Source organism: Mustela erminea, chromosome 21 (assembly GCF_009829155.1).
Source record: "Mustela erminea isolate mMusErm1 chromosome 21, mMusErm1.Pri, whole genome shotgun sequence".
Taxonomy (NCBI): domain Eukaryota; kingdom Metazoa; phylum Chordata; class Mammalia; order Carnivora; family Mustelidae; genus Mustela; species Mustela erminea.
In genome coordinates, this window is record NC_045634.1 from 5,949,072 (window position 1) to 5,971,739 (window position 22,668).

A 22,668-nucleotide genomic window follows, 5' to 3' on the forward strand; every position below is an offset into this window, starting at 1 on the left:
ACAGTTGCTCAAGAGAACCCAGGTGACACTAAAGAATTACCCAGCTGATCCTTGGACCAAAGAGCAACAGTTAACGATTATGGAAAGCCACTGAGTTTGGAATGGTTTGTTACAAAGTGGTAGGTAATTGATAAATGTGTTGTTTCATGTTTTGTCCTTACAAACAACGCTGCAATTCATGTTCTTGCGCGTAAAAGGTGCATGTAAAATGCACCTTTGCATGAGTGAGCTAGTATCTCTACAGAATATGTTCCCAGGAAGAAATACTGCTGAATCAAAAGGTATGGGCCATTATGATAGATATTGTCAGTTGTGTTTCATAGAACACAATTCATACCAGTTTACACTCTCACCCACACACCGACATTATATGAGAGGGCCGATTTCTTTATACCTATTCTAAGACCAAAAGTCAAACTTCTGGATCTTTGCCAGTCCACACATGAGAAATAATATCTCAATGGACCTTGTGTTTTTTAAATTTTTTCCACAAGTGCCATTGAGTATCTTCTCATATTATTTAAAAAGCTACGTAAATGTCCTTTTCTGTGAATCTTCCGTGCGTTTCCTTTAACTTGCGTCTTGGTCTCTTGATGTATAGAATCTTGAGGAAACAGCCCTTTGTCTGTTGTTTATGATGTAAATATCTTTCTCTGTTTGCTGTTTATATCTTGGTGGGTGGGAGTGTAGGCTGCTAGAAAGTGTTAGCCTATCTGTAACTGTGTTTTTCAACCTTTTCTGTCTTCCGGACTTTGTATCATGCTTAGAATGATCTTTCCCATTAAATAACTACTGTAATTGACGGATAAAGAAAGGGGTAGGGAGAGGTGCCCAGGAAAAAGCACACATACAAAAAAAGAAAATGTGGAAGTAACAATGAGGTACTATCAGGAATGGGACGGAAACATAATGCAGATGAGGAAGTACACCTGTGGAAGGTAAGACTGGAAAAGTAAATTGAATTACTACACCATCAGAAGAAATAGGCTGTTGGGTGATGGACATTGGGGAGGGTATGTGCTATGGTGAGTGAAGTGTCTAAACCTGGCGATTCACAGATCTGTACCTCTGGGGCTAATAATATATTATATATGTTAATATAAAATTAAAAATTAAAAAAATTTTTTTTTAAAGAAGAAGAAGAAATAGGCTCATTAAAGGCCTGAGATGCCCACATGTCTGTGAATGGAATATAGGCCGTAAGAAGGGAATCTGCAGTTTAAGTCAAGAAGACAATGGTGTAGGACCCAGATGTGTAGGACTGCAATTTTGAAGAACATACAGCTATTCAAAAGAAATGGATCTTTTTCTAAATCAAAGAACAGTTCACCGTTTTTGTGTCAAGAAAGGCTATACCTAGTTTGGAAATCCCAGATTGTGAGATAAGAGCAAAGTGACACAACTGATAGTAACTAAACAAACAAGTGATATGATTATAAGCTCAAGGAGAAAATAGACTCCAGGACTCTCTCCCAGACGGTGAGTTAGCAGTGGAAAACATAGTATGGAGTTTGGAGGAATATATCTCAGAGTTTGGATTTTCTCCTTGAAAAGTTCCAACATGCATTCATTCTCTCACTTGGTTTTCATGGGTGGGACAACGTCTTCTCAGCCCTCCTGGAAGATGTTCTTGACTCCCCTTGGAACATCCTGATGGAGCTGGTCTCTTACAGCTGGAAGAAACAGAAACTTAATTCTGACTACATCAAGTATTGAAAGGTTATTGAAAGTTTATAAGAGTCACGTAAGACAAATAAGATCTAAAAAAAAAAAAAAAAAAAAGTCAAGCAAGAGTTCATGGTCCTCCTCTGAAGATTTGTGTCAATAATGAAACTCAGTTACTCTTCACATGCCTATTTCTCCCCGAGCATACATGATCCTCCTCTAGATACTGGCTGATTTCCTTGTCTTCTAAACAAGTACATATCAATTTTTGTAAAGATTTTATGTGTGATCAAAAAGAAAGTGTTCTTGGGGCACCTGGGTGGCTCAGTTGGTTGAGCAACTGCCTTATGCTCAGTTCATGGTCCTGGAGTCCCAGGATCGAGTCTTGCATCGGGCTCCCAGCTCTACAGGGAGTCTGCTTCTCCCTCTGACCTTCTCCCCTTTCATGCTCTCTCTCACTGTCTCTCTCGCAAATAAATGAGTGAAATCTTTAAAAAAAAAAAAAAAGAAAAGAAAAGAAAGTGTTCTTTGTTAGATACAGATCTCTATATATGTCCATGAGATCAAGCTTTAAAACTGTATTATCCAGCTATGGTGAGTGCTGTGAAGTGTGTAAACCTGGCGATTCCCAGACTTGTACCCCTAGGGATAAAAATATATTATATGTCTATTAAAAAATGAAAAAAAAGAAAACAAAATTGTATTATCCAAATCTTCTATACTGTTACTAATTTCTTGGTCTGATTAATCTATGATCAAAAGAGACATGTAAAAAGCTACCACTACAATGACAAAGTAACAATTTTCTTAAGTCAGTCCATTTTTCTTTATATATTTTGAGGCAAGATTATTGATGCATACATGTTCAGAATTGCTATTTGCCCAAGGACTGGCACCTTACTGTTAAGAATCTTCACCTTGATCATTTTTCTTTTTGCCTTCAGTCCCATTTTGTCAGTCATCAATCTAGCTCCACCATCCCTCCTTAGGTGGTATTATCCTTTACATTCAATTTTTCCTGCAGACTAATATTTTAGGTATGCTTAGTATGAAAATATCAGTGGATTTTGCTGTTCTCCCCTTAAAACAAACTGTTTTTTAATTGACAAGCAAATCCAATTATGGTTAATATGATTACTGATATATTTAGATTTCTCTCTACCATGTTAATTATGTTTCTAATTCACTGAATTTTTTTCTCCATATCTATTTAATGTTCTTCCTCTTTTTTTCTCCATATCTATTTAATGTTCTTCCTCTCTACTGTTAGAGTATTGCATATTTCTACTTTTTGAGTGGTTCTCTAAAATTTGTAATGTGTCACAAGCTTGGGTTCTCCAAGAAATGTGGAGATGGAATTAGATACACAACAGGACGTGGGGGAAGTAGCACAGTGAAAAAGAAGAACAAGAAACAGAACTGGGCAAAGAGGAGTCTTCAGATAGTCAGGTAGGTTCAACAAATCTCTACCAGGCCAACAAGGAGCTGGGGAGCCCCAGAATGGGCAGAAACAGCCACACTCTTGTTCCACCACCTTAGCTCCTATCACTTTGCTCAGTCATTGGCCGGAGGCTGCTCTGAGAGTAGCATGAGTCTGGCTTGACAGCTGAGGTAGATCCTGAGAGGGCTAGGATGAAAGCTGTCAGTTATCCTAGCAGCTGGGCAGCAAGTCTTTTCCAGAAGGAAGTGTTAGGCTATACATTTCCATGTCTGCCTTGGCATGTATATTTGCCTTCCTCGATACCTCTACCCACTTCCTAAATAACGTTAGGGTTTTAGAATCTTAACACCAGTAATTTCCACCTACCTTTTATGTAAGTGTCCAGTAATTATCCTTTATTACACCCTCCAAATGAATCGCTATTTTTTTTAAAAGATTTTATTTATTTGACAGACAGAGATCACATGTAGGCAGAAAGGCAGGCAGAGAGACAGGAGGAAGCAGTCTCCCTGCTGAGCAAGAGAGCCCTATGCGGGGCTCAATCCCAGGATCCTGAGACCATGACCTGAGCCAAAGGCAGAGCCCAACCCACTGAGCCACCCAGGTGCCCAGGTGCCCCCAGATGAATCACTATTATTGTTTATATTGTCAATGCTTGTTTAGATTTTTTTGTACAAATTTAATAATGTCTTTGTTCATCACTTTTTCTTTGTGCACATTCTTTCTTCCTTCCTTTTTGATTTTACTCTTCTTGAGGTACATCAAATTCTTTCAATGAGAGTGTATTAGTGTCTCTCGGTCTTTGTTCTGAAAATATTTTTATTTTGTCCTCATTCCTAAATGATAGTTGAGCCAGGTATAGAAATTTTTACCAGCATTCTTCACTGCATGATTTGCAGGCTTCTGTATTACTATTGTGAAATCTGGTAACAGTCTAATTGTTCTTTTGTAGATTGTGCAGGTTGCTTCTAGATTCTTCCTTTTAGTCTCCAAAGTTCTGCATTTTTACCATAATGTGTCTTATTGTGGAGTTAGTTTAATTTATTCTGTCTAGAGCTCATGTGGTTTAAGAATCTATGATTCATGTCTCTCAACAACTCTGGAAAATTATCAGTCATTGACCCCCTTAAACATTGAGTCTCCTTCATTCTTTTATTTTTTTTTCCTAGAAATTCTGTCCAATACATATTGAATTTTTTAGTCTATCTTCCACATCTTTTAACATCTTTTTAATATTTTATACCTTTTTCACACTTTGCAATGAATTCTGGATGATTTCTTCATCTCTAGCTTTCTTTTTTTTTTTTTTTTTTTAAAGATTTTATTTATTTATTTGAGAGAGAGAGACAGGGAGAGAGAGCATGAGCGAAGAGAAGGGCAGAGAGAGAAGCAGACTCCCCGTGGAGCTGGGAGCCCGATGCGGGACTCGATCCCGGGACTCCGAGATCATGACCTGAGCCGAAGGCAGTTGTCCAACCAACTGAGCCACCCAGGCGTCCCCATCTCTAGCTTTCAATGTATTTATTCTTCTGTATAAATTTGCTGTTTCATATATTAGGTTTTAATTTCAGTAACTATATTTTTCATTTCATATGCTTACTATATTTTTGTCATATTTTGTCATATCTCTTTTCTTCTTGCATTTTTTATTACTTTACTTATGTCTTTAATAATTTTAAGCACACATTTTCAAGAATTTGTATCTAATCATTATATTTTCCAAAATTCTTAGTCATGTCCACTGACACATGTTCATGATGGATTGTTTCCTTGTGAGTTTTTAATTTTGAGCCCATATTCAGCAGACCATCTGTGGAAGTCTTATAAAGCTTGGGATTGGGGTATGTCCTTTCAGTGGGATTTTGTGTTTACTTATACCAGTCTCCCTAGAGGTATCATCAGCCTTGGGCCACTTGAGCATCAATATCTTAACTTGAGGATTCCTGGACCACCCAGATAGTATAAATTAGAACCAAATTCAGGCAGGGTACAGGCTGTGACTACAAATTCTCATAGGGTACTTTTTCCCATCCAGACCCAAGCCAAAGCAGACAAATGTCTTTTTTGGCTCCCTCTGATAATGAGTAGACATCTATTAGTAAAATAGATGTAAAATAGATGTCTACTCCATTATTTTACTAAATCCATTATTTTACTAAACCTGTAGCCCACTGTGTGATACAGCCTTCTTTGCATTCTTTGAGGTTCAGATCCAACCTGGAGCCATTTCCAGGTCTGACAATAGGCCATCCTCCTCATGAGGAGGCTACCACAGTTCTTGATCATATACTTACCAGTCTGGTTTTCAGTTTGCTCTTCGGTTTTGGCTCTATGGATTTCTTTTACTTTTTTATAAGCTCAGTTATGTGTTTAAAAGGGTGTTTTGTAGTTGGGGCGCCTGGGTGGCTCAGTGGGTTAAGCCGCTGCCTTCAGCTCAGGTCATGATCTCAGGGTCCTGGGATCGAGTCCCACATCGGGCTCTCTGCTCAGCAGGGAGCCTGCTTCCTCCTCTCTCTCTGCCTGCCTCTCTGCCTACTTGTGATCTCTCTCTATCAAATAAATAAATAAAATCTAAAAAAAAAAAAGGGTGTTTTGTAGCAAAAGCATTCCCAAATCATACTAGTTCACGATATTGACAAATTAAATTCTAATCGTCCCCATTGTTTGCTTATTCTGATAATTTTTAAACTGTCAATACTTTTATTGTCTCTCTGGGCAATATGTCAGCCTCAGTTCCTCCTGCTAAATACCTACATCTCTACCATTCTTTATTCAAACCCCAGGAACCGGTCTTTGACTGAACCAACTCACCCTGTGTGGGCAGCACTCTTCACTCCAAGACTCACACAGACGGACCATGGGCTGCCCATGAACTGGTTGCTTCTGAGACAGGTCGAATCAGACACCACTGGAGGAGGAGTGGGGCCTCATGGGATAAAATACTATCGCTTTCTGCTGCCTCAAGGAGGATAATTTCCTTAGAAGGGCCTGTGGATACTGCAGGCACTGCCATGGACGTCTCTAACACACTTCCTTCCAGTACATCCAGAACAAGATACCACCATCACTGAGTAGGATTTTACCCATGAACAAATGAATAAATGGACAAATAGCTAGTTGCAGAGCTCATGGCCAATGGTGATGGTTAATATAGGTTCAGCTCACAAGGCTGTCTCTAATGGGCTGCTGGTCAACATTTTTGTCAGCATTTTAGAAATAGAGATCAAAGTCAGTTTATAAATTCAATGCATGACACAAAGTTGAAAGAGACAGATAACACATTCCAGAAGCGAGGTTCAAATGGTTTCAACTGATTAGAATAAACAAGATTAAATTTAATAAGGATTAGGTAAAGCCCTGAAGTTAGGTCCAAAATACCAATTGTGAAGCGCAGGGTTGCTGTGCCCTGGCTTGGCAGCAATCCATGGACAAAGAACCTGGGGGGTTTAGTGACCGTACTTTCAACCTGACCCCAGCTGGTCCTGCTCAGCTCCGACTCACACCCTTTTGGCTTTGAGGAGACACACAGGGCCCACAGAAAAAGAACTCCCCAATGGTCTCACACCCATGGGCTCCAACCTAAATTACTTTGCCTCATCAGCCCCACATTTACTCTGACCTCTGTCCATTCTCTTCTAGACCCCAACCTAATTCCTCTCCTTTTATGCACAATCTGGTTGCCTGGACCATCCTTTCGCAGCTCCACTCCTTAGTCATTTCCCTTGTAGTCTTTTGAGACTCCAAAAACCACTTCATGCTAGGAACTTCGGAAGGAGAGAAGGAAACATTTTCTCCTGGAGAAGAGACTATGGAAGAGTAATGGGCATCTCCAAATGAAAGAGGGAGACCGCGTGTCCTGTGTAGCTCCAGGCAGGTGTATGAGAAGCTGAGTGCAAGAATCAGATGTCTGTTCAAGACAAGGCATCAGTGTTTCAATTCATGTGCATAAGCACTTACCTATAAGGTGAGAGTTGCCTGGGGCCACCCCAAGGAAAGGCTTTGCATCAAATAAAATAATTCCATCGAGTTGTAGTGTTGGAGGGGGATCCCTGCCCTTACATCCAGAATACACCAGAGTTAACTTCTGCACTGGAGAAGATCCTTAGACTCTGACCTGCAAGGCCCTATTTGATGGCAAAATTCTGGTTCTATAATACTATTTTCAAGGCAGGCCCCTTCTCTCAGAAAAGACCTAATCCCTTTGAATGCAGAAAAGGTGAGAGACCACAACCTGCCATTCCAAAACCATCTGAATGACCCACAAAAACACCTGCAATGCCTTCTCTACCTCCCCACTTCTCTTCTGGCCCTTTAAGTTAGCCCAACCCATCCCAGGCTGCACCTGCAGGAGATAAAGGCCAGCTGGAAATAGCCACGGGTGTTCCCAGTCAGTTCCCAGAACCTCCATTCGCTGATTTGGCTCAGATTCCATCCCACCCTCCTCCAATCTCTTGGCTCTGACTTCACCTTGGTTATTTGAACCTTGGCTTTACTTTTCCCAAAGACCAGAGAGGTTTTCAAACCTTAGCAACCATTAGAATTACCAAGAGGACTTGTTAAAAACGGATTGCTGGTCTCCATCCCTAGAATTTCAAACTAAATAGGTGTCGGGTGGGCACGGAGGATTTGCATTTCTTTCAGGTTCCCAGGTGACACTACTGGCGCTGGCCCAGGGATCCCACTCTGAGAATGACAGCTGTAGGTGTGGCACAGCTCTCCCCTCTGCAAAAATTCCAGTCTAACTCAGCCGCATGAAATCCTAATTCTGTCTCCTAAACTACTGGGACCCTAGCCATCCTCCAGCACCCGTGGTGTCTCTGGAGGTTACAACGAAGGGAAGCTGAAGGGAAGCCTAAAAGTCCCTAGTGGTGTATTCCTGAACCCTAGTCTTTCTTGATCTGTTGTAATGCAAATGTCTCAGGAGGTATTTTGCCAGTTTTGTAGAGATAATAAATAGATCGTAGGGGATTGTTGCCTAGGTGGTTCAGTCGGTTAAGTGTCTGCCTTCAGCTCAGGTCATAATCCCAGGATCCTGGGATCGAGTCCCGAGTCCTGTGCCAGGTTCCTTGCTCAGCTGGGAGCCTGCTTCTCCAGCCCCCTCTGCCCCTCTCCCCTGCTCGTGCGCATGCTTTCTCTCTCAAATAAATAAAATCTTTATATCAATTAATCAGTCCTGTGGGAATGTTGTTTGTTACTGGAGAGTGAGCCTGTTAAAAAAAAAAAAAACTAACTTGCCCTAAATCTACCTAAATTGGATAAGATCCAGCCGTGGCCTTATACTGGAGTACCTGAGCAAACAGCTAAGGTAAACAGTGGGGGCCAAATATTAATAACTAAAATAATGCTGGGGCATCTGTGTGGCTCAGTGGGTTAAAGCCTCTGCCTTCGGCTCAGGTCATGATCTCAGGGTCCTGGGATCAAGCCCCATGTTGGGCTCTCTGCTCAGCGAGGAGCCTGCTTCCCTTCCTCTCTCTCTCTGCTTGCCTCTCTGCCTATTTGTAATCTCTGTCTGTCACACAAATAAAATCTTTAAAAAAAAAAAAAAAAAGATAAAGTAATGCTTATCTTCTGCCAGGCTATGTCATAAGCGCAATATATTTATTATTTCATTCCTTATAACAAACCTAATTATTATCCTCATTTCACTGATGAGAAAATAGCCACAGAGAGGCCGGGTAACTTCCTTTAAGTCACACAGCTAGAATGTGACAGAGCCTGCATTGACCCCTACAGTGGGGCCCCAGAATCTGTACTCCCTATTGCACTGCATGACATGGGGTGACTTGCACAGACTCAGAATCAGTGTTCTGGGTTCAACCTCCTTTTTTTCCTGAAACTTTTCTCCCCCAGTTGGGTGCCAATTTTCGGGTCTTCCACTTCTTCCTCATTACCCTGATTCACCTTGAGACTTGTTCCCTTGCCTAATAACATAATGTCAGGGGCGCCTGGGTGGCTCAGTGGGTTAAAGCCTCTGCCTTCGGGTCAGGTCATGATCCCAGGGTCCTGGGATGGAGCCCAGCATCGGGCTCTCTGCTCAGTGGGGAGCCTGCTTCCTCCTCTCTCTCTGCCTGCCTGTCTGCCTACTTGTGATCTGTCTGTCAAATAAATAAATAAAAATCTTAAAAAAAAGAAAAGAAAAAAGAACATAATGTCAGCCTTCAGAAGCACAGAGATTTGGGGGAATCAATGGGGAGGGCCTATGGCTGTTCCAGGCAGACCCAGCTGACCATGAACATATACTGGACTTTATTTGGGGTCTTGACTTCTTGACTGTTTTTCAACAGCTGAGGTGGGAAAGCTAGGAGCACCGGGTTCTCAAGGGCTGTCTCCTAGATGGTAGGCCTTTCTGGAAGTCAGGGTGGGTCTGGGCCACTTTCAGGTTTTGAAAATATCTCCAAAAGTGGAGCTTATCATAAATGTTGACATTCAGCAAGCAGATACATTTAATACCCAAATAAACGTACAGTTCAATATCACTGTGAAATTCACAAGACGATAGATTACAGGATTTATTGAAACTCCAGTGAGGGCGCCTGGATGGCTCAGTCATCTGCCTTTGGCTCAGGTTATGATCCTGGGGTCCTGTGATCAAGTCCAGCATTGGGAAGGGGAGGTCCCTGCTCAGCAGGGAGTCTGCCTCTCTCCCTTCTTCCCACTCATGCTATCTCTCGCTCTGTCTCTCTCAAATAAATAAATAAAAAGTTTTAAATATTAAAAAAAGAAAAGAAAAGAAACTCCAGCTCCAGCTGAGTGGTGGGGTAACAGTCTGGACCATGCCTGTCTGGTGCCTCAGCTCCTGTGTGTGAAACCTCATCTGTAGAGAACATCTATCAATCCAGTGCTGGGGCCCTACCTCTGGCTCAGACGACTGTCCCTCCCATCTGTGACAGGCCTTGGTGGAGATCCCAGCTCCCTGGAGATGCTGGCCGCAGCTCCCACTACAGAACAGCTTCATCTCCAGTTTCTTCCACAGCCCGGAGCAGCACGCCCCAGCACCTCTGTTTGGCACCCGTCTTCTCTGGACCTTCTCCCTTCTGATCCCCACTGTGCTTCTCCCAGCTCCCATTCACTGCTGCCCGAACACTGAAAAGTCATGATGTTCTGGCCCCACGGCCAACATTTTAACTGGCATCTAATGGTTCTTTTGTTTCTTAAAGATCCCTCACCTCATAGCCCGGAACACATCTCTAAGCCTCTACATTCCTTCCACCTCTGGTTGTGAAACTTGACCAAATAAAAAGAATCCTTGACCTGCCTTTACTGGCAGTCCTGACCTTCCTTACCAACAGAAGGGGCACTGTTTTGTTTGGATTTGCTGTCTCACCTTTCAAAGGGACTGTACTTCCACACAGACCCCGCTCTTACCTAGCAGGAGGTAAGTGAGGTTGCTGGGGCTCCATCTGACTGCTGGCCCAACAGCTGAACTTTTGCAGGAGTGAGTGCATCTGAGCATACTAAGAGGGTTGGCCAATTAAAATACAGGATGCCCAGAGTGCCTGGGTGGCTCAGACGGTTAAGCATCTGCCTTCAGTTCAGGGCATGATCCCAGGGCCCTGGGATCGAGTCCTGCATCAAGCTCCCCATCTCCCTCTGTCTCTGCCTCTGTCTCTCATGAATAAATAAATAAAATATTTAAAAATAAAATACAGGATGCTCAGTTGAATTTGAATTTCACATAAACCATGAATACATTTTTAGTGTATATCCATCCCATGCAATACTGGAAACCTTCTTATACTTTAAAAGTACTGGTTGTTTATCTGAAATTCACATTTTTTTTAAGGTTTTATTTATTTGAGAGAGAGAGTGAGTGAGAGAGAGAGAGAGAGAGAGACAGCACAAGCTAGGGGAGGGGCAGAGGGAGAAGCAGACTCCGCCGTTGAGCAGGGAGCTGGACTACAATGCCAGGCTCCATCCCAGGACCCCGGGATCATGACCTGAACCGAAGGCAGACGCTTAACTGACTGAGCCACTCAGGAACCCCTGAAATTTACACATTGAGTGTGATGTGTTTCTATTTGCTAAACTTGGCAAAATTAAGAAGATATCAAGTAGTCCAGTTAAATAAGAGTTCTATGAGAATATTAAAATATTACCCAGAAGTACAAGTATCCTGCTGGCCCAGCAAATCTCGTGCACCTTACACCTTGGTCAGGAGCGGGAAAGGCATCTGATTCACCAACGCAAGAGATCCAGGGGAGGAGAGTTAATTTTGCAAAAGGGCATCATGATCCTGCTCAAATTTTAGGAAAGAAAAAGACAAAATGGGAACTACTCGTAAGTGGACTGTTAACAAGGTCTACCAATTAACAAACATCCAAAGGACAGCGTGGGGTGGGTAAGAAGAATGATTTTAGAACAAGGAAGGTGAGACTGATAAATCTCTCTTGCATCATCATTTTCCCAAAGACACTTTCCTAAGAAAAGCCAGTGGAGACTGCGGAGATCTCCGGGACTGACCACTGCAAGGTGTGCGGCAAAGCCCTTTACAGCACCCCGCACCCATCATCAGAGCCTCAAGAAAAACTCAAGTTTCTCTGGGATACAGAAATCATCTTCCGAAGGTCCTCAGTAGAAAAAGTGTGGGATATAGTCAACGAAGCCTTTTGCCATTTATTTATTTATTTATTTATTTATTTATTTAAAACAGGGATTTTTATTTTTTTTTTTAAGATTTTATTTATTTATTTGACAGAGATCACAAGTAGGCAGAGAGGCAGGTAGAGAGAGAGAGAGAGGCAGAAGCAGGCTCTCCACTGAGCAGAGAGCCCAATGCAGGGCTCGATCCCAGGACCCTGGGATCATGACCCGAGCTGAAGGCAGAGGCTTTAACCCACTGAGCCACCCAGGTGCCCCGAAGCCTTTTGCCATTTAAATAAGCAGCGACAGTAAGGTAACTGCCCTGCTGGCACATTAGAAAACATTTTCTCAATTAAAAAAAAAATGGTTATCAGAAACATTCACCAAAGGATCTTAGTCAAATGAGGCAATAGTTTTAAGGCAATAATAACCATACTTTTTTGAAAGCCAGTGCTGATTACCAGGTGTATTAAAAATGGCCTTGGGGAAATCTCTGCGCAAATATTTCTTTTTTCGTTTAATTTCAAAGACTACTTAAAAGGATAAAGGGAGGACGTCTGAGGTAGTAAAGTAGCAGTCATTTGCACCTGGGCAGCCTATGTTTCATCCCAGAATCTGGAGCATTTTGTGCCCAGATGAGAGAGCCTGTGTGTGCACAGGGAGCGGTGGGGGTTGGTGGCTGGGGCGGGGGGGGGGGCAGGAAGGGCACAGTAGAGAGAAAAGGTGCCTCTGCCAAGGTCACACGGAAACACAGGTGGCTTGGAGAGTGCCGCTCCCACCTGATTACAATCATGCAGCCTCACTACTCTGACGGGAGTCATGCTATGGGACGTCCCTCATAGCTTCAAGATCTCAGCCTCTGTGGCTAAAGATAAGCCAGTGAGACCACGTCTCAGTTTCCCAAGCGCCTGCCATATGCACAGCGCTGTTAGGCACAGTCAGGGAGGAAGAAGGTGGATAAGACCCAGGTCTACCAATAAGCAGGAGACTAACTCACAACACTCTGCAGAGACGTCATCCACCAGCAAGGGTGTGAAGGAGTCTCTAGACCTTCCCCGTGTGTCCACGGGTCAGAGGGATTCAGATAAAAACCCGGAGCATTGCACAATCTGTCAGGACACCCCCTATTCTTTCCAACTTCTTTCTCGATCTGAGAACTAGAGGATTCCTGCCTTTCCCCCATGAAAAGCAAAGTAAGCTTATGGCGGGCCTCCAAGCTGTTTGCTAAAAACCAGACACTTGCAGTCTCCTCTAAGAAGTTCAGAGAGATTCTGGTTAGTGTGTCCCCATTCTGTTTGTGTTTTGCTGGTTGCTCACCCCACCCAGCACTTTTTCCAACCCCCCTTTTCTTTTTTTCCTTCCCACAGAAGAAAAACGTATGATTAGACGTTAGACGAGAGCAGAGAACCTTCCGGATTCTCATGCATTTCACTGAATTCTTGGGACAACAATGGCTCACGTTAGGCCTGAGCCAGAGCCCTAATACCCTAACAGGGAGCCTCCTCCTTGGGAAGAGAGGAGGGTCCAAATGACCAGGAGAGGACTCCAGGTGGGCAGGTCCGCCCCCGACCCTCTAAAGGCTTACGGAACAAAGGATTAGACAAAGGTCGGGCCAAGGGCACCTGTCATCTCTCACTACCGCCAAGACAACCATCGGGCAGTCTGGGTTTTCTAGGACAGTTCCAATTAAAATGTTGTGTTGAGGGCGCCTGGGTGGCTCAGTGGGTTAAATTGCTCAGGTCATGATCTCAGGGTCCTGGGATCGAGTCCCTCATCGGGCTCTCAGCTCAGCGGGGAGCCTGCTTCCCTCTCCCTCTCTCTCTGCCTACCTCTCTGCCTACTTGTGATCTCTGTCTGTCAAATAAATAAATAAAATCTTTTTAAAAAATAAAATAAAATGTTGTGTTGACCCCCTAAAACATCCAAACAGCATGGCAATGGTAACATTTCAGTGTCCAAACCTCAGTTTCCAAACTGCCTGCTCACACTGGGAATTGGTACAAAAGTGTTTATCAGCCCGTATGTCCTGGCTGGGTTTCAGAAACTGGGATCACTGGAGCTAAGGCTGACTGGAAAGGTGTGTTTGGTCTTCATAATGGCCCCTGCCCCTTTCCAGCAGCTTCCTGCTGCCCACCTGCTACCCACCCACTCCATTATCTCTGCCTCCTCGTTGATGAAAATTGCCCAGTTAGGACCCTGCAGGCTCATCCAGAAGCTAAAAGGCTGAAGACCACATCGGGCTATTTGCATTTTCACTTTAGGGTGAAACCTTAACAAGCAGTTGGTGGGTTTAGCAAACTGTATGAGAATATGGGGAAAGGAGCATGAGGGGTCTCGGTGGAGCCCCTTGAAGCTGAGTACCTCCCCCACCCCATCTATCTGCCCTGCAGGAGGACTTCCACCTCTAAACTGCGGGGTGGGGAGGGGAGAGGAAACTGTAGTTGCCCCAAAGGGGATAATAGGGATCAAGTAGGTAAAACCATCTTTCCATAAGTGACCAAAGTGGGACACCCCAGCGGCTGCATGTTACCCTAATAACCTGGTCTAAAGACCACTGGGTGCTGGCTGCAAGTCCAAGGGTGAATCTGAAAACTGCACAGTGGCTGACAGCAGGAGGACTCAGCCCACTGGGGCACCAAGCTACCCACTGGTAATGGTCTCCAGATCACAGGAGTCACAGCTTCTGGGGCCTTGGGTCACATCTCAGTCGGAGACTGTGAAAGCAGAGGTCTGCTATGGCCCATCTATAGAACGTGACTCCTGAACTCTGCCCAGACCACAGTCTCACCCAGCAGGTGAATCTCGCCGGGCCCCACCGACCTAAAGTCATACCCCACACTGGCCAGGGCTGGAGGTCTAGATCATGAGCAGGCTTCCTCCCCCTGTGCTCACTTCTCACTCTGCCTGCTCCCTGATGGAAGGTGTCTTGCTTCTACACCTCCAGCACCCAGCCAGGGTCCCCTCCTGTTCTCGTGTTGTGATTCCATCCTCTTGGCTTTCGCGTTCCTTGGCTATTACTGTGCTAATTCCATGGGAAGATATAACCGTCATGACCTGCACCTATTGCAAGCCCTAGGACACACTGTCCCTATGTAGAGTCCCCACAGGGAGGTGTGTGGGGTGAGCCAGAAGAGAAACCAAGAAAAATATTTCCTCTCTTTGTGCTTCCACCACAGAGTGGAATTCGACCTTTTCCAATCCATACTCTGGTACAACAGAATGCATGACAGTCTTTGAAGAAAATCACCACAGAAAGCTGTCTCACCCTCATTTTTTTCCTCTGGCTTCTCCCCCTATGACCGGATAGTTCCACAATTAGAAATTAACTTGTTTGCCCTTTTTTCTATTAAAAGGCTAAGAGGCAGGGAGAAGGTAACAGCATTGTGTCTCAGGACAAACGTACTTATTCTGAGAACACACTTTGATAGAGAAAGAATTGAAGAGAAATAATCTGAGAGTAAGGGAGTTGGGAATGGTTAAGAGAAGCCTCGAAGAAGGAGAAACAACGGCAGAATAGAAAGATGGACGGGAGCCCAAACCACACTTGCCCTGTCCCGGAGTTTTGTACAGGCCAAGTGAATCTGAGCCAGGTCTCAAATCAGCAACAGGCGAAAGGGGAGGGATCTACTAGAACAAGTTCAGGCCTTGAACTCAAAGGCCTCCTTGAGTCCACGGACAATGTAGGCACCAAGGATGCAAAGACCCAGCCTCCTGCCCTCAAGGAGCTCACAGTCTAGTTGGGAGAAATGCGAAGGGTTTCAGTGTTCACGATACAGTCCTTCACGCAGAAGAGGGGCGTGGTGAACACTGGGAACAAGAGGTAGCCTGGGGGAGGGGAAGGGTCAGTCACAGGGTTGATTAATTGAGATACAAGTAAGGAGGCTAGCAGGACAGGGAAAGGGAACAGTCCGTGCTAAGGCTCATGAGAAAGCAAAGTTCTCCTTAGCTGGAGTATAGGGTCCTTAAGGGGATATGTTGGGAGATGAGGCTGGAATCTGAGAGTCAGAGGCTGAAGGTCATGCCCAGACTTTTGAGCTTTCTTAGGAGAGCAGGAGGAGCTACTGACGGGTCCTACATCACAGTGTGTACCTGGATCCTTTGCTCTGAAGGCAGCAGATGATGGAGCAGAGGGAATGAGATCAGACATGGGGAGGCCAGTGAGGAGGTGACAGGAACAGATATGATGGGAAGGACGGACCCAAAGCAGGGGCAGAGGGCACAGAGAAAGCCTGGGACGCGGCATGCATGAGACCTGAGGACCCACGACGCAGGGGCTGAGAGAGTGTCAGGGAATGAAGACAGTGTCTGGCTTTCCCGCACGGCCACCGGGGAATGGTTTCCTCTCTGTTGAGAAAGAGAATGCCGGGGGAGCCATGCAGGGCTTAGGCTTCAAAAACTGCGGGTAAGGAAAATCTCCTTTGGTCAAAGCTCTATTTGAAAATCCCTTGAATTGCCCATAAAGTCCAGCTGCTTTGGTTGAACTAGAGGAACTTTCAGGCCCTTGTTACACATGGCCTTTCAACCCCAGAACTACCTGATGAGAATGCTGCTTTCAAAGGCAATACTTGGCCTGCCAGCTTCCTGAGAGTCCGATCGAGCCCCTGTCCACGCAGGTGGCCCATGGTCACCTCCCTGGAGCCCGCTCACCCAGCTCTCTCCAGCACCACGCACCACCAGGCTGGAGCCTGGACTAGTGTGGTGGGGCATGGTAGTGACGAATGTCCTGGTGATACCCCCAATGTGCTCCCCTCACCCCCTTTCCACGCAATCAACACCAGCCCTGGCAGTCAGCCAGGACACACACATACACCCACAACCAGAATCACACTCAGCATATACATCTCCCCACTACATGAGAAACACGAGGAACCAGGCCCCCTGCAGGAGTGGAAGAGTCCTGCCCTCCATCTCATCCTCTCTCCGAAATTTCAGGAGGAGGTAGAACAAAGGGCAGAAACCCCAAGCTCCATTTAAGTCAGAGGTTCTCGACCTAACGGAATCACCTGGGAGAAGGACAACAGATATCTGCCTTGTCCCCCCACCTCCCACCAGAAGCCCCAGGGTTCTGATTTAACCTTCTAACTACAGCACAGCCCCAGGCAGCCAGATTACTCAAAGCCCCACCATGATGCCGAGATGCAGACAACATCTTGAAGCTCTGGTTACAATTGTTTTCCTTCCTCAGCGCCTCCTCAGCGCCTCCCTTGAATTCCTATGCCTGAAAGGACAACTGATTTCAGGGATGGAATCTGAACCATCACCCAGGGGCTCTGGGTGATGGCTGGAGGTTCAAACAAAGACATCCTCTGCCCCCTGTTAATGATCCCTCCGGATCTTATAAATGTTTATCCCGTCAGCCCCCAGTCCGGCAGTGGCTCCTGATTGCCGGGTACGCTTGCTGGGATGGGGAAGAGACTCTTCCAGACAGTAGTTCCAGACAGCTTGGCTCTGAAACCCAAACAAACAGAAAATAGTCACTCTGCCTCCCAACCTGTTCAGCACCGGGGAGGTGGCAGGGTGGAGATCAGGGGAAGATTTCAAACAAGGGCAACATTTACTAGGCTTTTCCAACGTGCACGAGAATAGTTATTACCGCAAATAGCCATTTTGGCTGCTACGAGTCTGTAATTTCAACCTCTGAAGTAACATGTTCTCAGAGCTTCTGGTATCTCATTTTGTTGATGCAACGGGGAAAATCCAGGGCCAGGACTTAAGGCAAGTTCTCACCCCGCAGCTGTTGGTGCCCTAGTAATTACTAAGCTCTTCAAAATCAAGCTCTGAGATTTTATAAGGAGGATGTTTCGGAGCCCAAGTTAGGGCTTAATTGTTCTTTTTCTTGGCACACTGTAATCTGCACACCCTCCCCCTGAAGTGTTCGTTTCTCTGGGTCCTCGGAGCATCTTTGAAACTCAAACCCAGTGAATCCTGACCCCTCAGAGGCAATGAAAATGGAATCAATTTACCCATGAGTCCAGCTCGGCCACCAGAACAGAAGTGATGCACTTGTCCAGAGTGGGGGCCTCCGAGCTTAGCAGGGACCCCAGCAACTGCTCCAGTCTAGACACGGGCAGGCTCTCCCCATGAGGGCCCTAGGGGAAGCTGAGGTGTCCACTAGTCTCAGCTTTCTGGGGGAAGAAGGGTATATATCGGTCCCAGCCCTCTGTACATTCAAATCCAATCAGAGTTCACCAAGCCCAGGGTGGGGGAAGCCTGACACACCAAATGAAAAGCCAAACCCTGAGGGGAGACTGCAGGTTGGCCCTCATTCCTAGGGGCACAGACTTCCCCATTATGATGGCAGCTCTTCTGTGGAAGCCTGGCCCAGCAGCCCACCAGGGAGGGACCCACGGCTCCTAGGACCTTTCCTCAGGAGCAGGTTCTCTCCAGGCACACAGCCTCCAGCATTCTGTGCTCCTCTGCTCCTATCCCCACCCTACGGACAGGAGGTAACACTGAGAAGTGTCTTCCAGGGGCGCCTGCGTGGCGAAGCCAGTTAGCCTTAGGCTCAGGTCATTAACCGCAGGGTCCTGGGATGGAGGCCTGCATTGGGCTCCCTGCTCATCAGGGAGCCTGCTTCTCCCTCTGCTTGCCACTCCCCCTGCTTGTGCTTGCTCACTCTCTCTGTCAAATAAATAAATAAAAATCTTAAAAAAAAAAATAAGCATTTTCTAACTTAAGGATAAGGAACAAGGATCCTCATCTTTGTATTTTGGATTCCCCAGATCTCCAGGGGCTTCCATGGGCGGCTGTGAAACTCTCAAAACAAAAGCAATTTGAATTCATTGTCATTTAAAAAAATTAATGCAAATCGTAGAATATTTTGGGAAACTAAAAGAAAGGGGAAATGTCACAAAATCGACAAATTCATATCATTCATTCATTCAACAAACACCCACCAGTTGCCAAGTGCCATCCTATGTGTGGGAGGTGCAAATAAGAATCAGGCAGGGTGCTGGCCTTGGGAAGGTCTCCGTTTGGTTTAAGAGGCAGAGGACTATCCCAGTGCGTGACAATGTGTGTGTATGAACGACTGTAACAGAGCTACTATGGCTTCTCTGTGCAAAAGCTGTGGGAAGATCGGTAGAAATTCACCAGGACCTAAGAAGAAGAAGAGCAGGGATGAATGGTGCATGCAAAGCCGCACTGTGTGTAAAAAGGCGGCACCTTCAAGAATAAACTCCCACCTGGGGGCGCCTGGGGGGCTCAGTCGCTTGAGCGTCTGGCTTCGGCTCAGGTCATGATCCCAGGGTTCTGGGATCGAGCCCCACCTGGGGCTCCCCGCTCAACAGGCAGTCTGCTTCCCCTCTGCCCCACCTCCCCACCTCCACTCATGCTCTCTCTCTGAAAGAAAGAAATAAAATCTTTTGAAAAATAAATAAATAAATAAAATTTAAAAGTTAAAAAAAAACAAAAGAAGACACTTCAGGGTCTGGGACCTCCACCTGCCTGTCCAGCTGGGCCAACCACAGACCGCTTGTGCTCTGCCAGGTCCAGAAGGAGGCCCCTCTCCTGGCACCAGGCTCCTGGAGTTTCTTCACCGCACATGGCCTCTGTGTGCAGCCGTCTGATAAGAAGCCGACACAGCTTATGTGGCCTTGAAAGTCACAGACGTCATCCTAAGCAGAATGCTAAAAATAACCTCCCCATCTGCCGCCTGCCATCTCACCTGCCCAGACGGAAGTTGGCCAGGTGGGCCTCGTCAGAGAGCAGGAGCTGGCAGGCGAGGACTCTGGCAGCTTTGCAGTTTGACTAACTATCCACTCGCTTCCAGGCCTATCAGCAGGCAGGAGAGTTTGGCCACAGAAAGACACTGGTCTCAGAGAATTCTCAAAAGGGGAGGGGAGCAATCGCGTACAGGGTATCCACACTCAGGCAGACAACGGGTCCGTGGCTTCTCGAATGTTACCGTTAACTCCACTGAAAGAGGAAACTGAAGCTCACAGGTACAAAACCGACATCGACCCCATGCCCACATCCGCCTGCACACACCGGCCCTTCCTGGAGACAGCCTGCCCTCCTCCAGCCAAACCAAGGGCTGAAGCTGCTCCTCCCTGGCCACCCCCTCAGGCCGCTGGGTGTGGAGGGGCCTCCTTCCCCCGCCGTCATCTTTTTGTCCTCAGCACCTGTGTGGGCCGGCCAGGCTGGGAGCGGGTGTTCACACACTTCCTGAATACTCTTCCTTTAATGAAAATAATACATGGATCCTTGAACAGGCAGCACCTTCGTGTTGTTTTCCTAGAGAGGTGCTGGACCGCATGACATCAGAGAAAGTGAATGTGATAGAAGACACAGAAGAAAAGAAAAAAATCAGGTTTGGACATTAAGTCCTTATAAGTTCAAAAAGTGAAAATAATAAATTCCTGACGCCTCATTCCACAGACAAGTATCCTATGTAACCCTAGAGTTTGGGGTCCCCCAATGGTAGGGACATGACATTGTGACACTCTGGCCTTGTCCCCACTTCAGAGCCTCTTGCTGTCCATCGGTCTACTGAGTAGCCCTTTCTCTGTGCCTGGTTTCCTCGACCCAGAGTTTGACAAGGCATCTGCTTTCCCTTCTCTAATTCTGGCCCACCAGTCTCTCCCAAGCCAAGGCAATAGGAAGCTCTTCAGACCGGTCCTCTAGATGCTGCCCCATTTCTCCCAAACCTTCCATCCCACAGACGCCATTGTCCCTCTGCTTTTCAGACGTTGCCAGTCCTGAGTCGCCTTTCCCTTCCCATTCCTCCTGCCTGACTCCTCCTGACTCTTCTCTCTAAGCTTGTAATTACACCTGTTCAAGAACATTAGAGTTCAGTCTTGTCTCTCACACAAAACATGGAGGGGGGTTGAGCCAAGACCATGTGTGGTTACACACAGAGGGCAGCGGAGTAGACTGGACAGTCAGGAGAGCTGAACAAACCGGGGTAGGTGTAACGAGGAGGCTGGGTAGGGAGGGAAGAACTTGAGCTTGGGACCTCACTTTCCCCCCTTACCTTCAGTTTCCCTTTCTGTAAAATGGGTATGATCATAGCTAACTGGAAAAGCTATTAAAAAAAAACTAAAAAACTAACTTTATGTGTAGTGCTCTACTTACATGTTCCCACATTATTATTCCTTTTTTTTTTTCCAACAAGTGAAGAAATTTGAGTTTAAAGATTAAGTAACTTGCCCAAATCCACACAGTTAGTAAACAGCAGAGCCAGGATCCAAACCCAAGTTACTCCTGCTTTTGGTTGGCCAATATACGGCACTGCCCCTCACTTTACCTCAGACATTCCACTCTCAGGGGACCACACCTCACCTCAGAAATCATAGCAACTGCCTCTCAGGCAGGGAGTATACACCCCTCAATCTTCATCGCCTCCAGAACAGACATCCTTGCTCACTTGACCATTCCCTCTCCTTGATGCCTTGATGTCCTTAATGTGCCAGTTAGCCAAAAACCTGCTGGGTGAATTGTTGCTCTGATGCGGCTAGCTAGCTCTCACTGATGCCCTAGACAGGGGCAGTTACAGGCTCCTTGAGAGCCAGAGCTCTTTTTTCTGCTCAGCTCAGTGGGGCATGTACTAAGATCTCAACTAAATATATGTGATACATGTACCAAGACAAGGACTGACAAAGGATCAAAGTAACCACATTTCTCATGAACCTCCTTAGTTCCTGTGAAATCCTGCTGTCTTGAAATGTGTCACCAGCAGAAAGGGCCACTGAGCACCACCCAGGTCCCAAATCCCATTGAATCCCTACTTCACAGGGGCCCCTGGGAGCCTGAGGTATATATCATCCTAGTAACAGGTATGCAAATCTTAAGTATTTAGCTTTACTCAGAACTTGTCAGTTTGATAAACACAATCTTTAAAAGTAATTTACAGTGGACATAATTTTTTTATAATTGATATTGATGGGGCACCTGGGTGGCTCAGTCAGTTAAGCGCCTGCCTTAGGCTCAGGTCCTGATCTCAAGTTCCTGGGATCGAGCCCCACTACAGGCTCCCCGCTGAGCAGGGAGCCTGCTTCTCCCTCTGCCTGCTGCTTCCCCTGCTTGTGCTCTCTTTCTGTCAAATAAATAAATATTTAAAAACATATATATATACACATATATATATACATATATATATATGTGATACTGATTTATGCCAACCCTTGCAACATCTCTTCTACTGTAACTCTTCATCATACCATTTAGCCTCAAGTCAGCTACTTCAAGGCATTTACTAATTTTTCCCCCTTTCAAGCCCACAAAAAAAGGCACAAAGTTTTTTTCTTCAAATCTGAAAAAAATGCTTTTCTTATTATAAAAGTAAATCAATGGTGAAAAATTTGTATAATGCAGAAATATTACAGCAAACACCAAATATCTGCTCAGAATCCCTTTCCCAAAGATTACCACTATAACAGGTTGGTTTATAGTATTCTGAGATTTAATGCATATATAAATATAGATATAATTTGTTATCAACTCAATCATCTAAATATGCTCTTCTGAAACCTGTTTTTTCTTTAACATTTAACAAAAGCTATGGTAGATAGCTTTCAATGACCAAACAGATAGATGTACAACATAATCTTCAGTAACTGCTTAATATTCTATTGAATAGATAACGGCCCAGTTTTATTAGCCAAGAGCACGTTGATGGACATTTTAAGCTGTTTTCATGTTTTTGCTATTCTAAACAAGATGACAATGGACATTCCTTGAAAGAAATTCCCAGGAAGGGAAGAAATCCCATGTCAAAGGAGTTGTGCGTTTTATATTTTGACATATATTCATAGATCACTTCTAGAAAGGAAGCTAATTATGAAGATCCTCTAAGAAAAAGCATTTTTCCTGTTTGAGTATCAAGAGTCAGGGGAATAGCAAAGGACTCCACTCAGTTCCCCAGTCACTTCCCACCAGGAAGCAGATGGGAACATCGTATCTTTGCACACCTTCTTGTGCCTTAGCACAGATGGAAACCAGGTAAATCCCTGAATGACTATGTTTTAAATCCCAAGATTCCA

General features: G+C 45.4%; 2 long non-coding RNA genes across 2 annotated transcripts in view; one reads left to right on the top strand and one right to left on the bottom strand.

Moving 5' to 3' along the window:
- The window catches only part of LOC116581614, a 29,023-nt gene extending 21,655 nt beyond the window's left edge, over positions 1–7,368 (bottom strand). Inside the window, exons 1-2 of the long non-coding RNA XR_004282138.1 lie at positions 7,064–7,368; positions 1,580–1,673 (exon numbers count right to left, since the gene is read on the bottom strand). This is a non-coding gene — a long non-coding RNA (uncharacterized LOC116581614). The remainder of the gene's footprint in view (positions 1–1,579; positions 1,674–7,063) is intronic.
- On the top strand, positions 658–6,237 carry LOC116581613. The gene is made up of 3 exons (XR_004282137.1): positions 658–938; positions 2,993–3,114; positions 5,890–6,237. It is a non-coding gene; the product is annotated as an uncharacterized LOC116581613 (long non-coding RNA).
- Positions 7,369–22,668: the final 15,300 nt, after the last annotated feature.